Source organism: Engystomops pustulosus, chromosome 10, assembly GCF_040894005.1.
Source record: "Engystomops pustulosus chromosome 10, aEngPut4.maternal, whole genome shotgun sequence".
In the NCBI taxonomy this organism is placed as follows: domain Eukaryota; kingdom Metazoa; phylum Chordata; class Amphibia; order Anura; family Leptodactylidae; genus Engystomops; species Engystomops pustulosus.
Genome location: NC_092420.1, coordinates 14,851,391 through 14,879,189, shown reverse-complemented (window position 1 = coordinate 14,879,189; position 27,799 = coordinate 14,851,391). Strand labels below are relative to the sequence as shown.

General features: G+C 51.3%; 1 protein-coding gene and 13 non-coding genes across 14 annotated transcripts in view; 10 read left to right on the top strand and 4 right to left on the bottom strand.

Annotated features, from left to right (window-relative positions):
* The window catches only part of FRMD4B (FERM domain containing 4B), a 186,841-nt gene that overhangs the window by 120,065 nt on the left and 38,977 nt on the right, over positions 1-27,799 (bottom strand). The gene's annotated exons all lie outside the window — the stretch shown is intronic.
* TRNAR-CCG (transfer RNA arginine (anticodon CCG)) lies at positions 948-1,020 on the bottom strand. Its single transcript has one exon. It is a non-coding gene; the product is annotated as a tRNA-Arg (tRNA).
* TRNAR-CCG (transfer RNA arginine (anticodon CCG)) lies at positions 2,197-2,269 on the bottom strand. The gene has a single exon. It is a non-coding gene; the product is annotated as a tRNA-Arg (tRNA).
* TRNAR-CCG (transfer RNA arginine (anticodon CCG)) lies at positions 2,992-3,064 on the bottom strand. Its single transcript has one exon. It is a non-coding gene; the product is annotated as a tRNA-Arg (tRNA).
* TRNAR-CCG (transfer RNA arginine (anticodon CCG)) lies at positions 12,005-12,077 on the top strand. Its single transcript has one exon. It is a non-coding gene; the product is annotated as a tRNA-Arg (tRNA).
* On the top strand, positions 12,663-12,735 carry TRNAR-CCG (transfer RNA arginine (anticodon CCG)). The gene has a single exon. It is a non-coding gene; the product is annotated as a tRNA-Arg (tRNA).
* Positions 16,289-16,361, top strand: TRNAR-CCG (transfer RNA arginine (anticodon CCG)). Its single transcript has one exon. It is a non-coding gene; the product is annotated as a tRNA-Arg (tRNA).
* Positions 16,947-17,019, top strand: TRNAR-CCG (transfer RNA arginine (anticodon CCG)). Its single transcript has one exon. It is a non-coding gene; the product is annotated as a tRNA-Arg (tRNA).
* TRNAR-CCG (transfer RNA arginine (anticodon CCG)) lies at positions 19,632-19,704 on the top strand. Its single transcript has one exon. It is a non-coding gene; the product is annotated as a tRNA-Arg (tRNA).
* TRNAR-CCG (transfer RNA arginine (anticodon CCG)) lies at positions 20,241-20,313 on the top strand. Its single transcript has one exon. It is a non-coding gene; the product is annotated as a tRNA-Arg (tRNA).
* TRNAR-CCG (transfer RNA arginine (anticodon CCG)) lies at positions 21,467-21,539 on the top strand. Its single transcript has one exon. It is a non-coding gene; the product is annotated as a tRNA-Arg (tRNA).
* On the top strand, positions 23,653-23,725 carry TRNAR-CCG (transfer RNA arginine (anticodon CCG)). The gene has a single exon. It is a non-coding gene; the product is annotated as a tRNA-Arg (tRNA).
* Positions 26,381-26,453, top strand: TRNAR-CCG (transfer RNA arginine (anticodon CCG)). Its single transcript has one exon. It is a non-coding gene; the product is annotated as a tRNA-Arg (tRNA).
* On the top strand, positions 27,040-27,112 carry TRNAR-CCG (transfer RNA arginine (anticodon CCG)). The gene has a single exon. It is a non-coding gene; the product is annotated as a tRNA-Arg (tRNA).

The window sequence follows — 27,799 nt, the reverse complement described above, 5'->3', positions numbered from 1 at the left end:
CGGGCTGAGTGAAGGTAAGTGCAAGCTTCGCGACAGATTTTTTTTTAAAATGCAGCGGTTGTTCCGAATCCGTCGGGTTTTCGTTCGGCCACGCCCCCCTATTTCCGCCGCGTTCATGCCAGCGCCGATGCGCCACAATCCGATCGCGTGCGCCAAAATCCCGGGGCAATTCCGGGGAAATCGGCGCAAATCAGAAATATTCGGGTAACACGTCGGGAAAATACGATTCAGGCCCTTAGTAAATGACCCCCATTGTGTTATGCTGACTGTACTAATAATGGCCCAAGCTGCTCCATACATCTACATTTTATTTTAAAGAAATCAAAATGTGTTAGCCCCACCCCAGGGACCGCCACATTCCAGCTAAGTAACGCCCACTTTCTGGCAAGGCACAAACACCAAAAACCAAAATAAAGGCTTAAAGGGAACCTACCACCACAATTCAATCTATAAAGGTAGAACGGGTGGTAAGTGCATGTATGGGACGCGAGGAAACCAGAGCATGCTGGCTTCTCGGACGAGGGCCAAAGATCTCAGAGTAGGAGGAGTAAAGAGGCTATTGGGCGTGGAGTAGCCGCTGTTCAACATTTACATATTAGGGTAATAAAGCTTTCTAAAAGATAGCAGGGACGTGAGGATTAGCTCTAAAAAGGGCTCTCCTCACGTCCCATACATCCACCTACCACCCGTTCTACCTTTATAGGTAGAATCGTGGTGGTAGGTTCCCTTTAATTTGACTGTAGTATAAGATTTCAGTCCTGCCTTGAGCCCGCCTCCATTCCAGGACTGCCCACTGTAAAACGGGACTACTGTAGGCCACACCCTTTATTTGGCTGAAGCAGACCAAAATTTACCAAGATCATTCATGGAAATTTGAGGACTGTCCTGGAAATTTTCAGCCAAGTCAGTAACAATGGATAATTTAATTTATGGATACAATATAATAACGACCCAGATGGGACTTGAACCCACAATCTTCAGCTCCGGAGGCTGACGCCTTATCCATTAGGCCACTGAGCCCTTGTGTATGATCCCTACCAAGCCAATGTTCTGCAGATTATTTACACAGATTACACTGTCCCTGAATCCCTTGTTTCTATAATCATGGAGCAGAGGTTACTGCAGGTCCCATAAATGTATACGATCACTTACAGCAGAAAATTGATGTAAGGACTGAAATCCAAGATGTGAGACTATTATAGAGAACCACGAGTCTATTAATAGTTTTAGTTCAAGTTAAGACCTGCATATAAAACACAAGCCTTAATACATGTCCCTATGTGTATTAGGGAACAGCCACCATTACTATTAGCTCGAGTGGCTCCACTTCTATATTTACCATATTTTAATTTGAGAAAATCATAATACATAAGTTGCGCCCCAGGGATCGGCCAAATCCCAACTAGGAACTTGCTTTTTTTTGTTGGGGCACGACAAGACACCATCCCCTTTTTTTGGACCAAAACAAGTCAAATTTGCTAGTACTAAATGTAAAATAGAGATGCTGATAAGCCCCAGCTGGAGCCTTCTCTTAATCCAATTCAAAAGGACCACTTTTGGGTAGGCAGCACCATTTATAGAACATATACACACATCCATACATTTATACACATGCATGTACATACTCACTGTCACCCAGTCTTATTCTCTCAGGGGTGTCAGAGGTTTGATTTCAAGCAGCTAAGTATTAACTGCCCCCATGGGGGAAGTCCTGCCGCCCCGCTGTCCCTCCACCAACATTTCTTATTGGACCTGCCTGCTCAGGTGTGTACTCTGGAAGATGTGCACAGTTATATACACTGTTATATAGATATGATGATGTACAATGCACAGCATAACGTATATAATGATGCACATCCTCCATTATGTAGTGTGGAAGGTCGCATGGCCAGGCCCCCTGACACTGTGGGCCCCATAGCAGCTACCACCTTTGTAGTTTGCTAGGACTGACTGTAAATTAAAGATGTTAGGGATATAGATACATCCTGTAGTAATGTTGCCTTCAATACAAGTAGGACACTGGCCACTCTTAGAAGGGATTTCTATATGTCATACGACAATTTGTCAGGTGTGTTTCAAGAATCGTGATAACTGTCCAAGAAAATACGGCAAAGTTGGGATCGGCACATAGATTCAGTAATTTTATATTAGTAAATTATTACTTTAACAATTCCAAATATACATACAACATAATAACGACCCAGATGGGACTTGAACCCACAATCTTCAGCTCCGGAGGCTGACGCCTTATCCATTAGGCCACTGGGCCCTCACATACTTCAAATAGCAAGTCGGGTTCCTGGATACTATGTACAGGGTGTATATAAAGCCTCAATCCTTTGTTTTGATGATAAAGGAACAGAGGTTACTGCAGGTCACAGGTCACCTTGACAAATACGATCAATTACAGCAGAAAACTGTTCTGAGAAATGGAATTTCAGAGTCAGCGATGATCCAGGATGTGAGACTATCACAAATAACACTAATCTTTGGGTAAGTGTAATGTATCTGATGCCAGAAGACCTGTATATACAACATCACCCTGTGTATTAGGGAACAATCATCGCTACTATGAGGGGCTTGAGGGGCTCCACCTCCATACACATCAGTTTTTTGATAGTAAAAATCCACCGCACCCCATTAACTGCCCCATGCCAATGAGGAATGCCTAGGCGAGACCCTATCTGTGCCAAATCTGCTACGATTGATAGGAAAATAGGAAAATGTAATATGTTGGCGCTATATAAACAAAGATTATAAATATTATTAATAAGGGAAATGCCTGACCCGGTACAGAGGGGAAGGGAGGGGGGAGGATGCAGATGGGAGGGGTGAGGAGGGAGAAGCTGTGCTTAGTAAGTGATGCATTTAGACAAGACTTCTTTAATCCAAGCCAACATTTTTGGGATAGGTTTAATAAATGTGTACGCTGTCCCGGATTTAACAAACCAAAATCAAGTATTTTAACAAATTTGGGGTATAATATAATAACGACCCAGATGGGACTTGAACCCACAATCTTCAGCTCCGGAGGCTGACGCCTTATCCATTAGGCCACTGGGCCCTTGTATGTGTGTGCTCTGTAGCCCGTGTCCTGGATACTATGTACAAGGTCTATTCAGGCTTTGTTGTTTCTATGATAATGACTGCAGCAGAGGTCACAGGTCACATCCTAACAATGGGGCACTTGGCACGTGACTGCAAGGAGTAAATAGTGCAGTATGGGGATTGATTATTAAAAAAAATCACATAGTTTTTTAACTGTAACCTGATATTTTGCAACAATTTTCAGTAAAAAAAATCTGCTGTGGATCCTGACTGGGTATTTCCAGGCTCAATATCAGACAGGCCCACCGGAGAATCAGAGGATCATCCGGTGTCCCCACACTCTTACCACAATAGTGGTCCCCAGAGATCAAGACAGACAACTTTGGGGCTTCTAGGGTCCATTTCCTAGTATTCGATGAAGGTTGGGCCTCTAGAATCATTGTATTGTCCAGTCGAATGGAACCAACATGGAGCTTGTGGAAGTGTAAGGATTGTTTAACAGTAGATTCTACCGTAGTTCTGTCTGTTTAGGGTTCACATTAAAGAGAACCTGTCACCAGGTTTTAACCTAGTAAACTACTAGCCCCATCAGGTAGGAGATGTAGGAAATGTCCTTTCTGAACTCCCACTTTTACATGAAATCTCACTTCTTTACCTTTGAAATATCTCCTCAAAGTCAGGCAAATATGACTCTTCTCACCTTATTTTCACATGAGATGAGTCAAGTTTAGTGGTTGCAGGGGTAGCGTCACCTCAGAAGCCCCCATCTTCTGTTCTATAGCACCTAGAAACGTGATGCTGGTGTCATATTAAAGATAATAATCTCATCTTTCACACCAGGCATGTTCTCTGAGCTACAGAACTGGACTTACAGGCAGTTAAGTAAAAGGATCTTTATCTGCAGCTTGCATTTCCAACTATGTCTGTAGCTGTCTGTCACAAAGCCATAGACCACATGTGATGAAAGATGACAAATGTATCTTTAATATGACACCTTGTTTCCAGGTACTATAAAATAGAAGATAGGGGCTTCTGAAGCCACTCACCCCCTGCAACCATTGAAATGAAATTCAAGTGAGAAGAGTCATATTTGCCCAACTTTGGGGGAGATTTCTTTTTTTTTTATAGGTAAACTGGTGAGATTTCACATAACAGATAAAATTTTGGAAAGATTCCATCCCGTACCTGATGGGGGTGGTAGTTTAGTGCGGTAAAATCTGGAGACATGTTTCCATTAACACAAACTGATCCAAAATTTTCTTATGTATCATAAGTATAGAAAACAAACAGTAACGTGACCTTGGCTTTTCCCTGCTGTCGGATCTTGGCTTGTGCCCCTGTGTTTTATCAGACTCCGCAGACCCAACCAGAGACATTTCACTGTATTTGCATTTCTTTTGCATTTGTAAAAAATCCCCAACAGCCCCCCCCCCCCCATCACAGTATCAAAAAGTTCCAGCCACATGTCAACCAATTAAAAAAATCTTTAAAATAATCATTAAAAAAAAGTCAGTAAAATAGGAAAAAAAACATAAAAAAAGTTGATTTGATACACGGCACTAGATGTGGGGGGGAGAGGAGCGTCATCTGGACTGCACTCGGCAGATGAAATCATCTCGTCATTTGCATCTCACAATAATAACAAAGCAAATGAGCAGCAGATGTACAATAACAATCTACAGCCATCAACAAGAGGTCAGAGAAATGTTACTGCTACTGTAACCGCTCCGATGGGTGCTGGGAGTCGCCTGACACCAGAATAATTCAGCGCAGTCCCAAAGTGTCAAAACGTTTAACCATGGAGGAAATCTTTGGGAATAAAGAAATTCCCCCCCCCAGGAAAACCCCTCACAAGGGGACAAGTAGATGTCACAGTACAGATAACGATTAGTGGACCCGTTCAGGTTCGGCTTCGCCAAGTTCAGTGAGACACCTTTGAGGGTGTTATCTTATGATCGTCCATCCCCGGCCACTTCTCCGGCGCCATTTAAAGGGTTAACCACAAAACCTCCAATGTTCTGAACACTGCAGGTCTGGGTCTGCTCAAACCTAATTGCTCACTAAAGACAATGGATGGGAAGGGGCAGGGATAAGTAGAATGCAGCAGTGAGATGGAGAGGAGGGGGAAGGGGGAGAATGCAGCAGTGAGATGGAGAGGAGGGGGAAGGGGGAGAATGCAGCAGTGAGATGGAGAGGAGGGGGAAGGGGGAGAATGCAGCAGTGAGATGGAGAGGAGGGGGAAGGGGGAGAATGCAGCAGTGAGATGGAGAGGAGGGGGGAGGGGGAGAATGCAGCAGTGAGATGGAGGAGGGGGAAGGGGGAGAATGCAGCAGTGAGATGGAGAGGAGGGGGAAGGGGGAGAATGCAGCAGTGAGATGGAGAGGAGGGGGAAGGGGGAGAATGCAGCAGTGAGATGGAGAGGAGAGGGAAGGGGGAGAATGCAGCAGTGAGATGGAGAGGAGGGGGAAGGGGGAGAATGCAGCAGTGAGATGGAGAGGAGGGGGAAGGGGGAGAATGCAGCAGTGAGATGGAGAGGAGGGGGAAGGGGGAGAATGCAGCAGTGAGATGGAGAGGAGGGGGAAGGGGGAGAATGCAGCAGTGAGATGGAGAGGAGGGGGAAGGGGGAGAATGCAGCAGTGAGATGGAGAGGAGGGGGGAGGGGGAGAATGCAGCAGTGAGATGGAGGAGGGGGAAGGGGGAGAATGCAGCAGTGAGATGGAGAGGAGGGGGAAGGGGGAGAATGCAGCAGTGAGATGGAGGAGGGGGAAGGGGGAGAATGCAGCAGTGAGATGGAGAGGAGGGGGAAGGGGGAGAATGCAGCAGTGAGATGGAGGAGGGGGAAGGGGGAGAATGCAGCAGTGAGATGGAGAGGAGGGGGAAGGGGGAGAATGCAGCAGTGAGATGGAGAGGAGGGGGAAGGGGGAGAATGCAGCAGTGAGATGGAGGAGGGGGAAGGGGGAGAATGTAGCAGTGAGATGGAGAGGAGGGGGAAGGGGGAGAATGCAGCATTGAGATGGAGGAGGGGGAAGGGGGAGAATGCAGCAGTGAGATGGAGAGGAGGGGGGAGGGGGAGAATGCAGCAGTGAGATGGAGGAGGGGGAAGGGGGAGAATGCAGCAGTGAGCTGGAGAGGAGGAGGAAGGGGGAGAATGCAGCAGTGAGATGGAGAGGAGGGGGGAGGGGGAGAATGCAGCAGTGAGATTTAGAGGAGGGGGAAGGGGGAGAATGCAGCAGTGAGCTGGAGAGGAGGAGGAAGGGGGAGAATGCAGCAGTGAGATGGAGAGGAGGGGGGAGGGGGAGAATGCAGCAGTGAGATGGAGAGGAGGGGGGAGGGGGAGAATGCAGCAGTGAGATGGAGAGGAGGGGGAAGGGGAAGAATGCAGCAGTGAGATGGAGAGGAGGGGGAAGGGGCAGAATGCAGCAGTGAGATAGAGAGGAGGGGGAAGGGGGAGAATGCAGCAGTGAGCTGGAGAGGAGGGGGAAGGGGGAGAATGCAGCAGTGAGCTGGAGAGGAGGGGGGAGGGGGAGAATGCAGCAGTGAGATGGAGAGGAGGGGGAAGGGGGAGAATGCAGCAGTGAGATGGAGAGGAGGGGGAAGGGGGAGAATGCAGCAGTGAGCTGGAGAGGAGGGGGAAGGGGGAGAATGCAGCAGTGAGATGGAGGAGGGGGAAGGGGGAGAATGTAGCAGTGAGATGGAGAGGAGGGGGAAGGGGGAGAATGCAGCAGTGAGATGGAGGAGGGGGAAGGGGGAGAATGTAGCAGTGAGATGGAGAGGAGGGGGAAGGGGGAGAATGCAGCATTGAGATGGAGGAGGGGGAAGGGGGAGAATGCAGCAGTGAGATGGAGAGGAGGGGGGAGGGGGAGAATGCAGCAGTGAGATGGAGGAGGGGGAAGGGGGAGAATGCAGCAGTGAGCTGGAGAGGAGGAGGAAGGGGGAGAATGCAGCAGTGAGATGGAGAGGAGGGGGGAGGGGGAGAATGCAGCAGTGAGATTTAGAGGAGGGGGAAGGGGGAGAATGCAGCAGTGAGCTGGAGAGGAGGAGGAAGGGGGAGAATGCAGCAGTGAGATGGAGAGGAGGGGGGAGGGGGAGAATGCAGCAGTGAGATGGAGAGGAGGGGGGAGGGGGAGAATGCAGCAGTGAGATGGAGAGGAGGGGGAAGGGGAAGAATGCAGCAGTGAGATGGAGAGGAGGGGGAAGGGGCAGAATGCAGCAGTGAGATAGAGAGGAGGGGGAAGGGGGAGAATGCAGCAGTGAGCTGGAGAGGAGGGGGGAGGGGGAGAATGCAGCAGTGAGATGGAGAGGAGGGGGAAGGGGGAGAATGCAGCAGTGAGATGGAGAGGAGGGGGAAGGGGGAGAATGCAGCAGTGAGCTGGAGAGGAGGGGGAAGGGGGAGAATGCAGCAGTGAGCTGGAGAGGAGGGGGAGGGGGAGAATGCAGCAGTGAGCTGGAGAGGAGGGGGAAGGGGGAGAATGCAGCAGTGAGATGGAGAGGAGGTGGGAGGGGGAGAATGCAGCAGTGAGATGGAGAGGAGGGGGAAGGGGGAGAATGCAGCAGTGAGATGGAGAGGAGGGGGAAGGGGGAGAATGCAGCAGTGAGATGGAGAGGAGGGGGGAGGGGGAGAATGCAGCAGTGAGATGGAGGAGGGGGAAGGGGGAGAATGCAGCAGTGAGCTGGAGAGGAGGAGGAAGGGGGAGAATGCAGCAGTGAGATGGAGAGGAGGGGGGAGGGGGAGAATGCAGCAGTGAGATTTAGAGGAGGGGGAAGGGGGAGAATGCAGCAGTGAGCTGGAGAGGAGGAGGAAGGGGGAGAATGCAGCAGTGAGATGGAGAGGAGGGGGGAGGGGGAGAATGCAGCAGTGAGATGGAGAGGAGGGGGGAGGGGGAGAATGCAGCAGTGAGATGGAGAGGAGGGGGAAGGGGGAGAATGCAGCAGTGAGATGGAGAGGAGGGGGAAGGGGGAGAATGCAGCAGTGAGCTGGAGAGGAGGGGGAAGGGGGAGAATGCAGCAGTGAGATGGAGGAGGGGGAAGGGGGAGAATGTAGCAGTGAGATGGAGAGGAGGGGGAAGGGGGAGAATGCAGCAGTGAGATGGAGGAGGGGGAAGGGGGAGAATGTAGCAGTGAGATGGAGAGGAGGGGGAAGGGGGAGAATGCAGCATTGAGATGGAGGAGGGGGAAGGGGGAGAATGCAGCAGTGAGATGGAGAGGAGGGGGGAGGGGGAGAATGCAGCAGTGAGATGGAGGAGGGGGAAGGGGGAGAATGCAGCAGTGAGCTGGAGAGGAGGAGGAAGGGGGAGAATGCAGCAGTGAGATGGAGAGGAGGGGGGAGGGGGAGAATGCAGCAGTGAGATTTAGAGGAGGGGGAAGGGGGAGAATGCAGCAGTGAGCTGGAGAGGAGGAGGAAGGGGGAGAATGCAGCAGTGAGATGGAGAGGAGGGGGGAGGGGGAGAATGCAGCAGTGAGATGGAGAGGAGGGGGGAGGGGGAGAATGCAGCAGTGAGATGGAGAGGAGGGGGAAGGGGAAGAATGCAGCAGTGAGATGGAGAGGAGGGGGAAGGGGCAGAATGCAGCAGTGAGATAGAGAGGAGGGGGAAGGGGGAGAATGCAGCAGTGAGCTGGAGAGGAGGGGGGAGGGGGAGAATGCAGCAGTGAGATGGAGAGGAGGGGGAAGGGGGAGAATGCAGCAGTGAGATGGAGAGGAGGGGGAAGGGGGAGAATGCAGCAGTGAGCTGGAGAGGAGGGGGAAGGGGGAGAATGCAGCAGTGAGCTGGAGAGGAGGGGGAGGGGGAGAATGCAGCAGTGAGCTGGAGAGGAGGGGGAAGGGGGAGAATGCAGCAGTGAGATGGAGAGGAGGTGGGAGGGGGAGAATGCAGCAGTGAGATGGAGAGGAGGGGGAAGGGGGAGAATGCAGCAGTGAGATGGAGAGGAGGGGGAAGGGGGAGAATGCAGCAGTGAGATGGAGAGGAGGGGGGAGGGGGAGAATGCAGCAGTGAGATGGAGGAGGGGGAAGGGGGAGAATGCAGCAGTGAGCTGGAGAGGAGGAGGAAGGGGGAGAATGCAGCAGTGAGATGGAGAGGAGGGGGGAGGGGGAGAATGCAGCAGTGAGATTTAGAGGAGGGGGAAGGGGGAGAATGCAGCAGTGAGCTGGAGAGGAGGAGGAAGGGGGAGAATGCAGCAGTGAGATGGAGAGGAGGGGGGAGGGGGAGAATGCAGCAGTGAGATGGAGAGGAGGGGGGAGGGGGAGAATGCAGCAGTGAGATGGAGAGGAGGGGGAAGGGGGAGAATGCAGCAGTGAGATGGAGACGAGGGGGAAGGGGCAGAATGCAGCAGTGAGATAGAGAGGAGGGGGAAGAGGGAGAATGCAGCAGTGAGCTGGAGAGGAGGGGGAAGGGGGAGAATGCAGCAGTGAGCTGGAGAGGAGGGGGGAGGGGGAGAATGCAGCAGTGAGATGGAGAGGAGGGGGAAGGGGGAGAATGCAGCAGTGAGATGGAGAGGAGGGGGAAGGGGGAGAATGCAGCAGTGAGCTGGAGAGGAGGGGGAAGGGGGAGAATGCAGCAGTGAGCTGGAGAGGAGGGGGAGGGGGAGAATGCAGCAGTGAGATGGAGAGGAGGTGGGAGGGGGAGAATGCAGCAGTGAGATGGAGAGGAGGTGGGAGGGGGAGAATGCAGCAGTGAGATGGAGAGGAGGGGGAAGGGGGAGAATGCAGCAGTGAGATGGAGAGGAGGGGGAAGGGGGAGTATGCAGCAGTGAGATGGAGAGGAGGGGGGAGGGGGAGAATGCAGCAGTGAGATGGAGGAGGGGGAAGGGGGAGAATGCAGCAGTGAGCTGGAGAGGAGGAGGAAGGGGAAGAATGCAGCAGTGAGATGGAGAGGAGGGGGGAGGGGGAGAATGCAGCAGTGAGATTTAGAGGAGGGGGAAGGGGGAGAATGCAGCAGTGAGCTGGAGAGGAGGAGGAAGGGGGAGAATGCAGCAGTGAGATGGAGAGGAGGGGGGAGGGGGAGAATGCAGCAGTGAGATGGAGAGGAGGGGGGAGGGGGAGAATGCAGCAGTGAGATGGAGAGGAGGGGGAAGGGGGAGAATGCAGCAGTGAGATGGAGAGGAGGGGGAAGGGGCAGAATGCAGCAGTGAGATAGAGAGGAGGGGGAAGAGGGAGAATGCAGCAGTGAGCTGGAGAGGAGGGGGAAGGGGGAGAATGCAGCAGTGAGATGGAGAGGAGGGGGAAGGGGGAGAATGCAGCAGTGAGATGGAGAGGAGGGGGAAGGGGGAGAATGCAGCAGTGAGATGGAGAGGAGGGGGAAGGGGGAGAATGCAGCAGTGAGCTGGAGAGGAGGGGGAGGGGGAGAATGCAGCAGTGAGCTGGAGAGGAGGGGGAAGGGGGAGAATGCAGCAGTGAGATGGAGAGGAGGTGGGAGGGGGAGAATGCAGCAGTGAGATGGAGAGGAGGGGGAAGAGGGAGAATGCAGCAGTGAGATGGAGAGGAGGGGGAAGGGGGAGAATGCAGCAGTGAGATGGAGAGGAGGGGGAAGGGGGAGAATGCAGCAGTGAGATGGAGAGGAGGGGGAAAGGGGAGAATGCAGCAGTGAGCTGGAGAGGAGGGGGAGGGGGAGAATGCAGCAGTGAGCTGGAGAGGAGGGGGAAGGGGGAGAATGCAGCAGTGAGATGGAGAGGAGGGGGGAGGGGGAGAATGCAGCAGTGAGATGGAGAGGAGGGGGGAGGGGGAGAATGCAGCAGTGAGATGGAGAGGAGGGGGAAGGGGGAGAATGCAGCAGTGAGATGGAGAGGAGGGGGAAGGGGCAGAATGCAGCAGTGAGATAGAGAGGAGGGGGAAGAGGGAGAATGCAGCAGTGAGCTGGAGAGGAGGGGGAAGGGGGAGAATGCAGCAGTGAGCTGGAGAGGAGGGGGGAGGGGGAGAATGCAGCAGTGAGATGGAGAGGAGGGGGAAGGGGGAGAATGCAGCAGTGAGATGGAGAGGAGGGGGAAGGGGGAGAATGCAGCAGTGAGATGGAGAGGAGGGGGAAGGGGGAGAATGCAGCAGTGAGCTGGAGAGGAGGGGGAGGGGGAGAATGCAGCAGTGAGCTGGAGAGGAGGGGGAAGGGGGAGAATGCAGCAGTGAGATGGAGAGGAGGTGGGAGGGGGAGAATGCAGCAGTGAGATGGAGAGGAGGGGGAAGAGGGAGAATGCAGCAGTGAGATGGAGAGGAGGGGGAAGGGGGAGAATGCAGCAGTGAGCTGGAGAGGAGGGGGAAGGGGGAGAATGCAGCAGTGAGATGGAGAGGAGGTGGGAGGGGGAGAATGCAGCAGTGAGATGGAGAGGAGGGGGAAGAGGGAGAATGCAGCAGTGAGATGGAGAGGAGGGGGAAGGGGGAGAATGCAGCAGTGAGATGGAGAGGAGGGGGAAAGGGGAGAATGCAGCAGTGAGCTGGAGAGGAGGGGGAGGGGGAGAATGCAGCAGTGAGCTGGAGAGGAGGGGGAAGGGGGAGAATGCAGCAGTGAGATGGAGAGGAGGGGGGAGGGGGAGAATGCAGCAGTGAGATGGAGAGGAGGGGGGAGGGGGAGAATGCAGCAGTGAGATGCCCGATCCGGGCTGTCCGACATTTACTAAGATGGTGAGCCCGATATCCTGCATGTGTTGCTTCCCCGCTCAGGTCCGCCGGAGTTCACCTTCCTTTTCCTGGTGCATGTAAGTGCATTGTCTTGTGACACAATTTGAATTTTAAATCCCGCTCTCAGACCAAATACGTCGATGTCTGATGGCCATGCCTCCCAATTTGTGTCGCATGAAAGACGGCACAATTGTGCCAAAATCCAATCGAGTGTGCCAAAAACCCCTTTTAAATGCGGCGCAAATAGTTGGGAAATGCGGTCCACAGACCCTTAGTAAATGCGCCCCAATGGATTGAGAGTGAATAGACCATGTACATAGTATCCAGGACAAGGACCGTCTCCTCCTTGTATGTGAGGGTCCAGTGGCCTAATGGATAAGGCGTCAGCCTCCGGAGCTGAAGATTGTGGGTTCAAGTCCCATCTGGGTCGTTTTTATAACTAAAATGGATGGATTTGTCTAATGTTTGCTGAAATTATGAGCACACTCCACTAATTATAATGCAAATTTGAGAATATCCCAGGCAAAAATGGGTGTGGCCTAAAGACGTGGCATCGAGAAGTGGGAAGTCCTGCTGAGATTGGAGGGAGCAGTCCCTATAATGCTGCAGCTTGTCTCTGTCCTGTAGCGGAGGTGAGTGCAGTCCCTATAATGCTGCAGCTTGTCTGTGTCCTGTAGCGGAGGTGAGTGCAGTCCCTGCTGGGGTGTGGGTGTTCCTGGTTGGGGTAGGACATATCTTGGGATGGGTTTAAAGGAATTTTCCTTTTGCTAAAGTGAAATTTCCAGTACTTGGCTTTCTCTGTCAGTGCCATGTCAGTATATGAAGCAGCAGCATGCATCTTACTTCCTGCTGCTACAATTATTTGGGATACAAAATACACCCCACAAATTTCCTAAAATGCTAATTTGAGAATGTCCCAGAAGGAATAAGGAGAATGCAGCAGTGGATGGATTCAGAGTGAATAGACCATGTACATAGTATCCAGGACAAGGACCGTCTCCTCCTTGTATGTGAGGGTCCAGTGGCCTAATGGATAAGGCGTCAGCCTCCGGAGCTGAAGATTGTGGGTTCAAGTCCCATCTGGGTCACTTGTATAAGTAAAATGGATGGATTTGTCTAATGTTTGCAGAAATTATGAGGACTTTCCACAAATTATAATGTAAATTTGAGAATATCCCTGGCAAATATGGGTGTGGCCTAAGGACTTGGCATCCGGAGGTGGGAAGTCCTGCTGAGATTGGAGGGAGCAGTCCCTATAGTGCTGCAGCTTGTCTCTGTCCTGTAGCGGAGGTGAGTGCAGTCCCTGCTGAGATGGGGGTGTTGTTGGTTGTGGTGGGGTATATTTTGGGGGTGGGTTTACCTGTGTTGTTCAGCCACCAAAATAAAAATTCAAGTACTTGTCCATCCCTGTGAAAAAAAGGGATCGCACATTGTGTGTCCGACCTGCGGCTTCAGTCATTTGGGATTCAGTGGACCCCGTTCTCATCATTAGAAAGTTCCTGTGGAGGGGGAATAACTTCTTGTGATGACCAAGTGTTCTAATGCTTGTAACAGGAAAGTAAGTAAGTAGTCCTGGAGCCGGTAAGTCATAGAAACAATGAATTCAGACTGTGTGAATTGTATCCAAGACATGAAGGGACACACAGAAGCATAAAGGGTCCAGTGGACTAACGGATAAGGCGTCAGCCTACAGAACTGAAGATTGTGGGTTATTATGTTTGATGGATTTACCCAAAGTTAGCGTTAACTACTTAGCCAAGCTGCCTGTAGTGGTGGCTGTATATACAGTATTCAGCAATATACTGCACCCTACGAGTGGTTCTATATACAGTATGTAGTAATGAGCTCTGGCTAGTGGTGGCTGTATATACAGTACAGAGTAATCTCCTGAGCTCCTCTAGGGGTGGCTGTATATACAGTACAGAGTAATCTCCTGAGCTCCTCCTAGTGGTGGCTGTATATACAGTACAGAGTAATCTCCTGAGCTCCTCCTAGTGGTGGCTGTATATACAGTACAGAGTAATCTCCTGAGCTCCTCCTAGTGGTGGCTGTATATACAGTACAGAGTAATCTCCTGAGCTCCTCTAGTGGTGGCTGTAGATACCACATGTGAAATCTCATGAGATTCCCATTAGAGGTGGCTGTACATTCGGTGTTTAGCTAGCTCCTGAGCTCCCCTAGAGGTAGATAAGTATACAGTGTGTAGTAATCTCCTGTGGTCCCTTAGTGGTGTCTATATATGCAGAATTTGGTTAATTATTGAGCTTCTCTTAGTGGTGGCTGAATATTCTGTATACAGTAATCTTCTACATTCCTCCTAGTGATGGCTGTATATACAGTATGTAGTAATCAGCTGAGCTCCTCCTATGTTGCATTTTTGGAAGGACTTGCCCAAAGCAAGGGTTAACACCTAAATACTGGTTAAAGACGATGCAATGAAGCAAAGATCACCCAGTCCGGGAAATGTTGCAGCTAGAATGAAATAACTGGGAAAGGGCAAAATGCTGCAGGGAGCAAGGAGGAATATGGAGAATACAGCAGTGAGATGGAGAGGAGGGGGAAGGGGGAGAATGCAGCAGTGAGATGGAGAGGAGGGGGAAGGGGGAGAATGCAGCAGTGAGATGGAGAGGAGGGGGAAGGGGGAGAATGCAGCAGTGAGATGGAGAGGAGGAGGAAGGGGGAGAATGCAGCAGTGAGATGGAGAGGAGGGGGAAGGGGGAGAATGCAGCAGTGAGATGGAGAGGAGGAGGAAGGGGGAGAATGCAGCAGTGAGATGGAGAGGAGGGGGAAGGGGGAGAATGCAGCAGTGAGCTGGAGAGGAGGGGGAAGGGGGAGAATGCAGCAGTGAGATGGAGAGGAGGGGGAAGGGGGAGAATGCAGCAGTGAGATGGAGAGGAGGGGGAAGGGGGAGAATGCAGCAGTGAGATGGAGAGGAGGGGGAAGGGGGAGAATGCAGCAGTGAGCTGGAGAGGAGGGGGAGGGGGAGAATGCAGCAGTGAGCTGGAGAGGAGGGGGAAGGGGGAGAATGCAGCAGTGAGATGGAGAGGAGGTGGGAGGGGGAGAATGCAGCAGTGAGATGGAGAGGCGGGGGAAGAGGGAGAATGCAGCAGTGAGATGGAGAGGAGGGGGAAGGGGGAGAATGCAGCAGTGAGATGGAGAGGAGGGGGAAGGGGGAGAATGCAGCAGTGAGATGGAGAGGAGGGGGAAAGGGGAGAATGCAGCAGTGAGCTGGAGAGGAGGGGGAGGGGGAGAATGCAGCAGTGAGCTGGAGAGGAGGGGGAAGGGGGAGAATGCAGCAGTGAGATGGAGAGGAGGGGGGAGGGGGAGAATGCAGCAGTGAGATGGAGAGGAGGGGGGAGGGGGAGAATGCAGCAGTGAGATGGAGAGGAGGGGGAAGGGGGAGAATGCAGCAGTGAGATGGAGAGGAGGGGGAAGGGGCAGAATGCAGCAGTGAGATAGAGAGGAGGGGGAAGAGGGAGAATGCAGCAGTGAGCTGGAGAGGAGGGGGAAGGGGGAGAATGCAGCAGTGAGCTGGAGAGGAGGGGGGAGGGGGAGAATGCAGCAGTGAGATGGAGAGGAGGGGGAAGGGGGAGAATGCAGCAGTGAGATGGAGAGGAGGGGGAAGGGGGAGAATGCAGCAGTGAGATGGAGAGGAGGGGGAAGGGGGAGAATGCAGCAGTGAGCTGGAGAGGAGGGGGAGGGGGAGAATGCAGCAGTGAGCTGGAGAGGAGGGGGAAGGGGGAGAATGCAGCAGTGAGATGGAGAGGAGGTGGGAGGGGGAGAATGCAGCAGTGAGATGGAGAGGAGGGGGAAGAGGGAGAATGCAGCAGTGAGATGGAGAGGAGGGGGAAGGGGGAGAATGCAGCAGTGAGCTGGAGAGGAGGGGGAAGGGGGAGAATGCAGCAGTGAGATGGAGAGGAGGTGGGAGGGGGAGAATGCAGCAGTGAGATGGAGAGGAGGGGGAAGAGGGAGAATGCAGCAGTGAGATGGAGAGGAGGGGGAAGGGGGAGAATGCAGCAGTGAGATGGAGAGGAGGGGGAAGGGGGAGAATGCAGCAGTGAGATGGAGAGGAGGGGGAAAGGGGAGAATGCAGCAGTGAGCTGGAGAGGAGGGGGAGGGGGAGAATGCAGCAGTGAGCTGGAGAGGAGGGGGAAGGGGGAGAATGCAGCAGTGAGATGGAGAGGAGGGGGGAGGGGGAGAATGCAGCAGTGAGATGGAGAGGAGGGGGGAGGGGGAGAATGCAGCAGTGAGATGCCCGATCCGGGCTGTCCGACATTTACTAAGATGGTGAGCCCGATATCCTGCATGTGTTGCTTCCCCGCTCAGGTCCGCCGGAGTTCACCTTCCTTTTCCTGGTGCATGTAAGTGCATTGTCTTGTGACACAATTTGAATTTTAAATCCCGCTCTCAGACCAAATACGTCGATGTCTGATGGCCTTGCCTCCCAATTTGTGTCGCATGAAAGATGGCACAATTGTGCCAAAATCCAATCGAGTGTGCCAAAAACCCCTTTTAAATGCGGCGCAAATAGTTGGGAAATGCGGTCCACAGACCCTTAGTAAATGCGCCCCAATGGATTGAGAGTGAATAGACCATGTACATAGTATCCAGGACAAGGACCGTCTCCTCCTTGTATGTGAGGGTCCAGTGGCCTAATGGATAAGGCGTCAGCCTCCGGAGCTGAAGATTGTGGGTTCAAGTCCCATCTGGGTCGTTTTTATAACTAAAATGGATGGATTTGTCTAATGTTTGCTGAAATTATGAGCACACTCCACTAATTATAATGCAAATTTGAGAATATCCCAGGCAAAAATGGGTGTGGCCTAAAGACGTGGCATCGAGAAGTGGGAAGTCCTGCTGAGATTGGAGGGAGCAGTCCCTATAATGCTGCAGCTTGTCTGTGTCCTGTAGCGGAGGTGAGTGCAGTCCCTATAATGCTGCAGCTTGTCTGTGTCCTGTAGCGGAGGTGAGTGCAGTCCCTGCTGGGGTGTGGGTGTTCCTGGTTGGGGTAGGACATATCTTGGGATGGGTTTAAAGGAATTTTCCTTTTGCTAAAGTGAAATTTCCAGTACTTGGCTTTCTCTGTCAGTGCCATGTCAGTATATGAAGCAGCAGCATGCATCTTACTTCCTGCTGCTACAATTATTTGGGATACAAAATACACCCCACAAATTTCCTAAAATGCTAATTTGAGAATGTCCCAGAAGGAATAAGGAGAATGCAGCAGTGGATGGATTCAGAGTGAATAGACCATGTACATAGTATCCAGGACAAGGACCGTCTCCTCCTTGTATGTGAGGGTCCAGTGGCCTAATGGATAAGGCGTCAGCCTCCGGAGCTGAAGATTGTGGGTTCAAGTCCCATCTGGGTCACTTGTATAAGTAAAATGGATGGATTTGTCTAATGTTTGCAGAAATTATGAGGACTTTCCACAAATTATAATGTAAATTTGAGAATATCCCTGGCAAATATGGGTGTGGCCTAAGGACTTGGCATCCGGAGGTGGGAAGTCCTGCTGAGATTGGAGGGAGCAGTCCCTATAGTGCTGCAGCTTGTCTCTGTCCTGTAGCGGAGGTGAGTGCAGTCCCTGCTGAGATGGGGGTGTTGTTGGTTGTGGTGGGGTAAATTTTGGGGGTGGGTTTACCTGTGTTGTTCAGCCACCAAAATAAAAATTCAAGTACTTGTCCATCCCTGTGAAAAAAAGGGATCGCACATTGTGTGTCCGACCTGCGGCTTCAGTCATTTGGGATTCAGTGGACCCCGTTCTCATCATTAGAAAGTTCCTGTGGAGGGGGAATAACTTCTTGTGATGACCAAGTGTTCTAATGCTTGTAACAGGAAAGTAAGTAAGTAGTCCTGGAGCCGGTAAGTCATAGAAACAATGAATTCAGACTGTGTGAATTGTATCCAAGACATGAAGGGACACACAGAAGCATAAAGGGTCCAGTGGACTAACGGATAAGGCGTCAGCCTACAGAACTGAAGATTGTGGGTTATTATGTTTGATGGATTTACCCAAAGTTAGCGTTAACTACTTAGCCAAGCTGCCTGTAGTGGTGGCTGTATATACAGTATTCAGCAATATACTGCACCCTACGAGTGGTTCTATATACAGTATGTAGTAATGAGCTCTGGCTAGTGGTGGCTGTATATACAGTACAGAGTAATCTCCTGAGCTCCTCTAGGGGTGGCTGTATATACAGTACAGAGTAATCTCCTGAGCTCCTCCTAGTGGTGGCTGTATATACAGTACAGAGTAATCTCCTGAGCTCCTCCTAGTGGTGGCTGTATATACAGTACAGAGTAATCTCCTGAGCTCCTCCTAGTGGTGGCTGTATATACAGTACAGAGTAATCTCCTGAGCTCCTCTAGTGGTGGCTGTAGATACCACATGTGAAATCTCATGAGATTCCCATTAGAGGTGGCTGTACATTCGGTGTTTAGCTAGCTCCTGAGCTCCCCTAGAGGTAGATAAGTATACAGTGTGTAGTAATCTCCTGTGGTCCCTTAGTGGTGTCTATATATGCAGAATTTGGTTAATTATTGAGCTTCTCTTAGTGGTGGCTGAATATTCTGTATACAGTAATCTTCTACATTCCTCCTAGTGATGGCTGTATATACAGTATGTAGTAATCAGCTGAGCTCCTCCTATGTTGCATTTTTGGAAGGACTTGCCCAAAGCAAGGGTTAACACCTAAATACTGGTTAAAGACGATGCAATGAAGCAAAGATCACCCAGTCCGGGAAATGTTGCAGCTAGAATGAAATAACTGGGAAAGGGCAAAATGCTGCAGGGAGCAAGGAGGAATATGGAGAATACAGCAGTGAGATGGAGAGGAGGGGGAAGGGGGAGAATGCAGCAGTGAGATGGAGAGGAGGGGGAAGGGGGAGAATGCAGCAGTGAGATGGAGAGGAGGGGGAAGGGGGAGAATGCAGCAGTGAGATGGAGAGGAGGGGGGAGAGGGAGAATGCAGCAGTGAGATGGAGAGGAGGGGGAAGGAGGAGAATGCAGCAGTGAGATGGAGAGGAGGGGGAAGGGGGAGAATGCAGCAGTGAGATGGAGAGGAGGAGGAAGGGGGAGAATGCAGCAGTGAGATGGAGAGGAGGGGGAAGGGGGAGAATGCAGCAGTGAGATGGAGAGGAGGAGGAAGGGGGAGAATGCAGCAGTGAGATGGAGAGGAGGGGGAAGGGGGAGAATGCAGCAGTGAGATGGAGAGGAGGGGGAAGGGGGAGAATGCAGCAGTGAGATGGAGGAGGGGGAAGGGGGAGAATGCTGCAGTGAGATGGAGAGGAGGGGAAGGGGGAGAATGCAGCAGTGAGATGGAGAGGAGGGGAAGGGGGAGAATGCAGCAGTGAGTTGGAGAGGAGGGGAAGGGGGAGAATGCAGCAGTGAGATGGAGAGGAGGGGGAAGGGGGATAATGCAGCAGTGAGATGGAGAGGAGGGGGAAGGGGGAGAATGCAGCAGTGAGATGGAGAGGAGGGGAAGGGGGAGAATGCAGCAGTGAGATGGAGAGGAGGGGGAAGGGGGAGAATGCAGCAGTGAGATGGAGAGGAGGGGGAAGGGGGAGAATGCAGCAGTGAGATGGAGGAGGGGGAAGGGGGAGAAAGCAGCAGTGAGATGGAGAGGAGGGGAAGGGGGAGAATGCAGCAGTGAGATGGAGGAGGGGGAAGGGGGAGAATGCAGCAGTGAGATGGAGAGGAGGGGAAGGGGGAGAATGCAGCAGTGAGATGGAGAGGAGGGGAAGGGGGAGAATGCAGCAGTGAGATGGAGAGGAGGGGAAGGGGGAGAATGCAGCAGTGAGTTGGAGAGGAGGGGAAGGGGGAGAATGCAGCAGTGAGATGGAGAGGAGGGGAAGGGGGAGAATGCAGCAGTGAGATGGAGAGGAGGGGGAAGGGGGAGAATGCAGCAGTGATTGTTTCACCTGCAGTGACTTCTGTGGTCAGTATCGGTAATACAAACCGTTTCCTCCATATATATAAGAGGGCCCAGTGGCCTAATGGATAAGGCGTCAGCCTCCGGAGCTGAAGATTGTGGGTTCAAGTCCCATCTGGGTCACTTTTATAACAAAAATGGATGGATTTGTCTAATGTTTGCTGAAATTATGACGACACTCCACAAATTATAATGCAAATTTGAGAATATCTCTGGCAAATATGGGTGTGGCCTAAGGACTTGGCATCCGGAGGTGGGAAGTCCTGCTGAGATTGGAGGGAGCAGTCCCTATAATGCTGCAGCTGGTCTCTGTCCTGATAGCGGAGGTGAGTGCAGTCCCTGCTGGGATGGGGGTGTTCCTGGTTGGGGTAGGACATATCTTGGGATGGGTTTAAAGGAATTTTCTTTTTGCTAAAGTGAAATTTCCAGTACTTGGCTTTCTCTGTCAGTGCCATGTCAATACATGAAGCAGCAGCATGCATCTTACTTCCTGCTGCTTCAATTATTTGGGATACAAAATACACCCCACAAATCTCCTAAAATGCTAATTTGAGAATGTCCCAGAAGGAATAAGGAGAATGCCGCAGTGGATGGATTCAGAGTGAATAGACCATGTACATAGTATCCAGGACAAGGACCGTCTCCTCCTTGTATGTGAGGGCCCAGTGGCCTAATGGATAAGGCATCAGCCTCCGGAGCTGAAGATTGTGGGTTCAAGTCCCATCTGGGTCATTATTATGTTTGATGGATTTACCCAAAGTTAGCGTTAACTACTTAGCCGAGCTCCCCATAGTGGTGGCTGTATATACAGTATTCAGCAATATACTGCACCCTACCAGTGGTTCTATATACAGTATGTTGTAATTTATTGAGCTCCGGCTAGTGGTGCCTGTATATATAGTACAGAGTAATCTGAGCTCCTCCTAGTGGTGGCTGTATATACAGTACAGAGTAATCTCCTGAGCTCCCCCTAGTGGTGGCTGTATATACAGTATAGAGTAATCTCCTGAGCTCCTCTAGTGGTGGCTGTAGATACCACATGTGAAATCTCATGAGATCCCCATTAGAGGTGGCTGTACATTCGGTGTTTAGCTAGCTCCTGAGCTCCCCTAGAGGTAGATAAGTATACAGTATGTAGTAATCTCCTATGGTCCCTTAGTGGTGTCTGTATATGCAGAATTTGGTTAATTATTGAGCTTCTCTTAGTGGTGGCTGAATATTCTGTATACAGTAATCTTCTACATTCCTCCTAGTGATGGCTGTATATACAGTATGCAGTAATCGCCTGAGCTCCTCCTATGTTGCATTTTTGGAAGGACTTGCCCAAAGCAAGGGTTAACACCTAAATACTGGTTAAAGACGATGCAATGAAGCAAAGATCACCCAGTCCGGGAAATGTTGCAGCTAGAATGAAATAACTGGGAAAGGGCAAAATGCTGCAGGGAGCAAGGAGGAATATGGAGAATGCAGCAGTGAGATGGAGAGGAGGGGGAAGGGGGAGAATGCAGCAGTGAGATGGAGAGGAGGGGGAAGGGGGAGAAAGCAGCAGTGAGATGGAGAGGAGGAGGAAGGGGGAGAATGCAGCAGTGAGATGGAGAGGAGGGGGAAGGGGGAGAATGCAGCAGTGAGATGGAGAGGAGGAGGAAGGGGGAGAATGCAGCAGTGAGATGGAGAGGAGGGGGAAGGGGGAGAATGCAGCAGTGAGATGGAGAGGAGGGGGAAGGGGGAGAATGCAGCAGTGAGATGGAGGAGGGGGAAGGGGGAGAATGCAGCAGTTATTATTTCACCTGCAGTAACCTCTGTGGTCATTATCAGTGGCACAAAGGAATGAATAGACAATGTCCATAGTATCCAGGACAAGGACCGTCTCCTCCTTGTGTGTGAGGGCCCAGTGGCCTAATGGATAAGGCGTCAGCCTCCGGAGCTGAAGATTGTGGGTTCAAGTCCCATCTGGGTCACTTTTATAAGTAAAATGGATGGATTTGTCTAATGTTTGCAGAAATTATGAGGACTTTCCACAAATTACAATGCAAATTTGAGAATATCCCTGGCAAATATGGGTGTGGCCTAAGGACTTGGCATCCGGAGGTGGGAAGTCCTGCTGAGATTGGAGGGAGCAGTCCCTATAATGCTGCAGCTTGTCTGTGTCCTGTAGCGGAGGTGAGTGCAGTCCCTGCTGAGATGGGGGTGTTGTTGGTTGTGGTGGGGTATATTTTGGGGGTGGGTTTACCTGTGTTGTTCAGCCACCAAAATAAAAATTCAAGTACTTGTCCATCCCTGTGAAAAAAAGGGATCGCAGATTGTGTGTCCGACCTGCGGCTTCAGTCATTTGGGATTCAGTGGACCCCGTTCTCATCATTAGAAAGTTCCTGTGGAGGGGGAATAACTTCTTGTGATGACCAAGTGTTCTAATGCTTGTAACAGGAAAGTAAGTAAGTAGTCCTGGAGCCGGTAAGTCATAGAAACAATGAATTCAGACTGTGTGAATTGTATCCAAGACATCAAGGGACACACAAAAACGCAAAGGTCCAGTGGACTAATGGATAAGGTGTCAGCCTACAGAACTGAAGATTGTGGCTTCTAGTCCCATTTGGGTCATTATTATGTTTGATGGATTTACCCAAAGTTAGCGTTAATTACTTAGCCAAGCTGCCCATAGTGGTGGCTGTATATACAGTATTCAGCAATATACTGCACCCTACCAGTGGTTCTATATACAGTATGTAGTAATTTATTGATCTCTGGCTAGTGGTGGCTGTATATACAGTACAGAGTAATCTCCTGAGCTCCTCCTAGTGGTGGCTGTATATACAGTACAGAGTAATCTCCTGATCTCCTCTAGTGGTGGCTGTATATACAGTACAGAGTAATCTCCTGAGCTCCTCCTAGTGGTGGCTGTATATACAGTACAGAGTAATCTCCTGAGCTCCTTAGTGGTGTCTGTATATGCAGAATTTGGTTAACTATTGAGCTTCTTTTAGTGGTGGCAGATTATTCTATATTCAGTAATCTTCTACATTCCTCCTAGTGATGGCTGTATATACAGAATGCTGCAGGGTGCAAGGAGGAATATGGAGAATGTAGCAGTGAGATGGAGAGGAGGGGGAAGGGGGAGAATGAAGCAGTGAGATGGAGAGGAGAGGGAAGGGGGAGAATGCAGCAGTGAGATGGAGAGGAGGGGGAAGGGGGAGAAAGCAGCAGTGAGATGGAGAGGAGGGGGAAGGGGGAGAATGCAGCAGTGAGATGGAGAGGAGGGGGAAGGGGGAGAATGCAGCAGTGAGATGGAAAGGAGGGGGGAGGGGGAGAATGAAGCAGTGAGATGGAGAGGAGGGGGAAGGGGGAGAATGCAGCAGTGAGATGGAAAGGAGGGGGGAGGGGGAGAATGAAGCAGTGAGATGGAAAGGAGGGGGAAGGGGGAGAATGCAGCAGTGAGATGGAAAGGAGGGGGGAGGGGGAGAATGAAGCAGTGAGATGGAGGAGGGGGAAGGGGGAGAATGCAGCAGTGAGATGGAAAGGAGGGGGAAGGGGGAGAATGCAGCAGTGAGATGGAGAGGAGAGGGAAGGGGGAGAATGAAGCAGTGAGATGGAGAGGAGGGGGAAGGGGGAGAATGAAGCAGTGAGATGGAGAGGAGAGGGAAGGGGGAGAATGCAGCAGTGAGATGGAGGAGGGGGAAGGGGGAGAAAGCAGCAGTGAGATGGAGAGGAGGGGGAAGGGGGAGAAAGCAGCAGTGAGATGGAGAGGAGGGGGAAGGGGGAGAATGCAGCAGTGAGATGGAAAGGAGGGGGGAGGGGGAGAATGAAGCAGTGAGATGGAGAGGAGGGGGAAAGGGGAGAAAGCAGCAGTGAGATGGAGAGGAGGGGGAAGGGGGAGAATGCAGCAGTGAGATGGAGGAGGGGGAAGGGGGAAGGGGGAGAATGCAGCAGTGAGATGGAGAGGAGGGGGGAGGGGGAGAATGCAGCAGTGAGATGGAAAGGAGGGGGGAGGGGGAGAATGCAGCAGTGATTGTTTCACCTGCAGTAACCTCTGTGGTCATTATCGGTAACACAAACCGTTTCCTCCATTTATGTAAGGGCCCAGTGGCCTAATGGATAAGGCGTCAGCCTCCGGAGCTGAAGATTGTGGGTTCAAGTCCCGTCTGGGTCACTTTTATAAGTAAAATGGATGAATTTGTCTAATGTTTGCTGAAATTATGACGACACTCCACAAATTATAATGCAAATTTGAGAATATCTCTGGCAAATATGGGTGTGGCCTAAGGTCTTGACATCCGGAGGTGGGAAGTCCTGCTGAGATTGGAGGGAGCAGTCCCTATAATGCTGCAGCTTGTCTCTGCCCTGTAGCGGAGGTGAGTGCAGTCCCTGCTGAGATGGGGGTGTTCTTGGTTGTGGTGGGGTATATTTTGGGGTGGGTTTACCTGTGTTGTTCAGCCACCAAAATAAAAATTCAAGTACTTGTCCATCCCTGTGAAAAAAAGGGATCGCAGATTGTGTGTCCGACCTGCGGCTTCAGTCATTTGGGATTCAGTGGACCCCGTTCTCATCATTAGAAAGTTCCTGTGGAGGGGGAATAACTTCTTGTGATGACCAAGTGTTCTAATGCTTGTAACAGGAAAGTAAGTAAGTAGTCCTGGAGCCGGTAAGTCATAGAAACAATGAATTCAGACTGTGTGAATTGTATCCAAGACATCAAGGGACACACAAAAACGCAAAGGTCCAGTGGACTAATGGATAAGGTGTCAGCCTACAGAACTGAAGATTGTGGCTTCTAGTCCCATTTGGGTCATTATTATGTTTGATGGATTTACCCAAAGTTAGCGTTAATTACTTAGCCAAGCTGCCCATAGTGGTGGCTGTATATACAGTATTCAGCAATATACTGCACCCTACCAGTGGTTCTATATACAGTATGTAGTAATTTATTGATCTCTGGCTAGTGGTGGCTGTATATACAGTACAGAGTAATCTCCTGAGCTCCTCCTAGTGGTGGCTGTATATACAGTACAGAGTAATCTCCTGAGCTCCTTAGTGGTGTCTGTATATGCAGAATTTGGTTAACTATTGAGCTTCTTTTAGTGGTGGCAGATTATTCTATATTCAGTAATCTTCTACATTCCTCCTAGTGATGGCTGTATATACAGAATGCTGCAGGGTGCAAGGAGGAATATGGAGAATGTAGCAGTGAGATGGAGAGGAGGGGGAAGGGGGAGAATGCAGCAGTGAGATGGAGAGGAGGGGGAAGGGGGAGAATGCAGCAGTGAGATGGAGAGGAGGGGGAAGGGGGAGAATGCAGCAGTGAGATGGAAAGGAGGGGGGAGGGGGAGAATGAAGCAGTGAGATGGAGAGGAGGGGGAAGGGGGAGAATGCAGCAGTGAGATGGAAAGGAGGGGGGAGGGGGAGAATGAAGCAGTGAGATGGAAAGGAGGGGGAAGGGGGAGAATGCAGCAGTGAGATGGAGAGGAGGGGGAAGGGGGAGAATGCAGCAGTGAGATGGAGAAGAGGGGGAAGGGGGAGAAAGCAGCAGTGAGATGGAGAGGAGGGGGAAGGGGGAGAATGCAGCAGTGAGATGGAGAGGAGGGGGAAGGGGGAGCATGCAGCAGAGAGATGGAGGAGGGGGAAGGGGGAGAATACAGCAGTGAGATGGAGAGGAGGGGAAGGGGGAGAAAGCAGCAGTGAGATGGAGAGGAGGGGAAGGAGGAGAATGCAGCAGTGAGATGGAAAGGAGGGGGAAGGGGGAGAATGCAGCAGTGAGATGGAGAGGAGAGGGAAGGGGGAGAATGAAGCAGTGAGATGGAGAGGAGGGGGAAGGGGGAGAATGAAGCAGTGAGATGGAGAGGAGAGGGAAGGGGGAGAATGCAGCAGTGAGATGGAGAGGAGGGGGAAGGGGGAGAAAGCAGCAGTGAGATGGAGAGGAGGGGGAAGGGGGAGAATGCAGCAGTGAGATGGAGAGGAGGGGGAAGGGGGAGAATGCAGCAGTGAGATGGAGAGGAGGGGGAAGGGGGAGAATGCAGCAGTGAGATGGAGGAGGGGGAAGGGGGAGAATGCAGCAGTGAGATGGAAAGGAGGGGGAAGGGGGAGAATGCAGCAGTGAGATGGAGAGGAGAGGGAAGGGGGAGAATGAAGCAGTGAGATGGAGAGGAGGGGGAAGGGGGAGAATGAAGCAGTGAGATGGAGAGGAGAGGGAAGGGGGAGAATGCAGCAGTGAGATGGAGAGGAGGTGGAAGGGGGAGAAAGCAGCAGTGAGATGGAGAGGAGGGGGAAGGGGGAGAAAGCAGCAGTGAGATGGAGAGGAGGGGGGAGGGGGAGAATGCAGCACTGAGATGGAGAGGAGGGGGAAGGGGGAGAATGCAGCAGTGAGATGGAGAGGAGGGGGAAGGGGGAGAAAGCAGCAGTGAGATGGAGAGGAGGGGGACGGGGGAGAAAGCAGCAGTGAGATGGAGAGGAGGGGGAAGGGGGAGAATGCAGCAGTGAGATGGAAAGGAGGGGGGAGGGGGAGAATGAAGCAGTGAGATGGAGAGGAGGGGGAAAGGGGAGAAAGCAGCAGTGAGATGGAGAGGAGGGGGAAGGGGGAGAATGCAGCAGTGAGATGGAGGAGGGGGAAGGGGGAGAATGCAGCAGTGAGATGGAGAGGAGGGGGAAGGGGGAGAATGCAGCAGTGAGATGGAGAGGAGGGGGGAGGGGGAGAATGCAGCAGTGAGATGGAGAGGAGGGGGAAGGGGAGAATGCAGCAGTGATTGTTTCACCTGCAGTAACCTCTGTGGTCATTATCGGTAACACAAACCGTTTCCTCCATTTATGTAAGGGCCCAGTGGCCTAATGGATAAGGCGTCAGCCTCCGGAGCTGAAGATTGTGGGTTCAAGTCCCATCTGGGTCACTTTTATAACTAAAATGGATGGATTTGTCTAATGTTTGCTGAAATTATGACGACACTCCACAAATTATAATGCAAATTTGAGAATATCCCTGGCAAATATGGGTGTGGCCCAAGGACTTGGTATCCGGAGATGGGAAGTCCTGCTGAGATTGGAGGGAGCAGTCCCTATAATGCTGCAGCTTGTCTCTGTCCTGTAGCGGAGGTGAGTGCAGTCCCTATAATGCTGCAGCTTGTCTCTGTCCTGATAGCGGAGGTGAGTGCAGTCCCTGCTGGGATGGGGGTGTTCCTGGTTGGGGTAGGACATATCTTGGGATGGGTTTAAAGGAATTTTCCTTTTGCTAAAGTGAAATTTCCAGTACTTGGCTATCTCTGTCAGTGCCATGTCAATACATGAAGCAGCAGCATGAATTTTACTTCCTGCTGCTTCAATTATTTGGGATACAAAATACACCCCACAAATTTCCTAAAATGCTAATTTGAGAATGTCCCAGAAGGAATAAGGAGAATGCAGCAGTGGATGGATTGAGAGTGAACAGACCATGTACATAGTATCCAGGACAAGGACCGTCTCCTCCTTGTATGTGAGGGCCCAGTGGACTAATGGATAAGGCGTCAGCCTCCGGAGCTGAAGATTGTGGGTTCAAGTCCCATCTGGGTCATTATTATGTTTGATGGATTTACCCAAAATTAGCGTTAACTACTTAGCCAAGCTCCCCATAGTGGTGGCTGTATATACAGTATTCAGCAATATACTGCACCCTACCAGTGGTTCTATATACAGTATGTTGTAATTTATTGAGCTCTTGCTAGTGGTGGCTGTATATACAGTACAGAGTAATCTCCTGATCTCCTCTAGTGGTGGCTGTATATACAGTACAGAGTAATCTCCTGAGCTCCTCTTGTAGTGGCTGTAGATACCACATGTAATAATCTCATGAGATCCCCATTAGAGGTGGCTGTACATTCGGTGTTTAGCTAGCTCCCAAGCTCCCCTAGAGGTAGATAAGTATACAGTGTGTAGTAATCTCCTGTGGCCCCTTAGTGGTGTCTGTATATGCAGAATTTGGTTAATTATTGAGCTTCTCTTAGTGGTGGCTGAATATTCTGCATACAGTAATCTTCTACATTCCTCCTAGTGATGGCTGTATATACAGTATGCAGTAATCGCCTGAGCTCCTCCTATGTTGCATTTTTGGAAGGACTTGCCCAAAGCAAGGGTTAACACCTAAATACTGGTCAAAGACGATGCAATGAAGCAAAGATCACCCAGTCCGGGAAATGTTGCACCTAGAATGAAATAACTGGGAAAGGGCAAAATGCTGCAGGGTGCAAGGAGGAAAATGGAG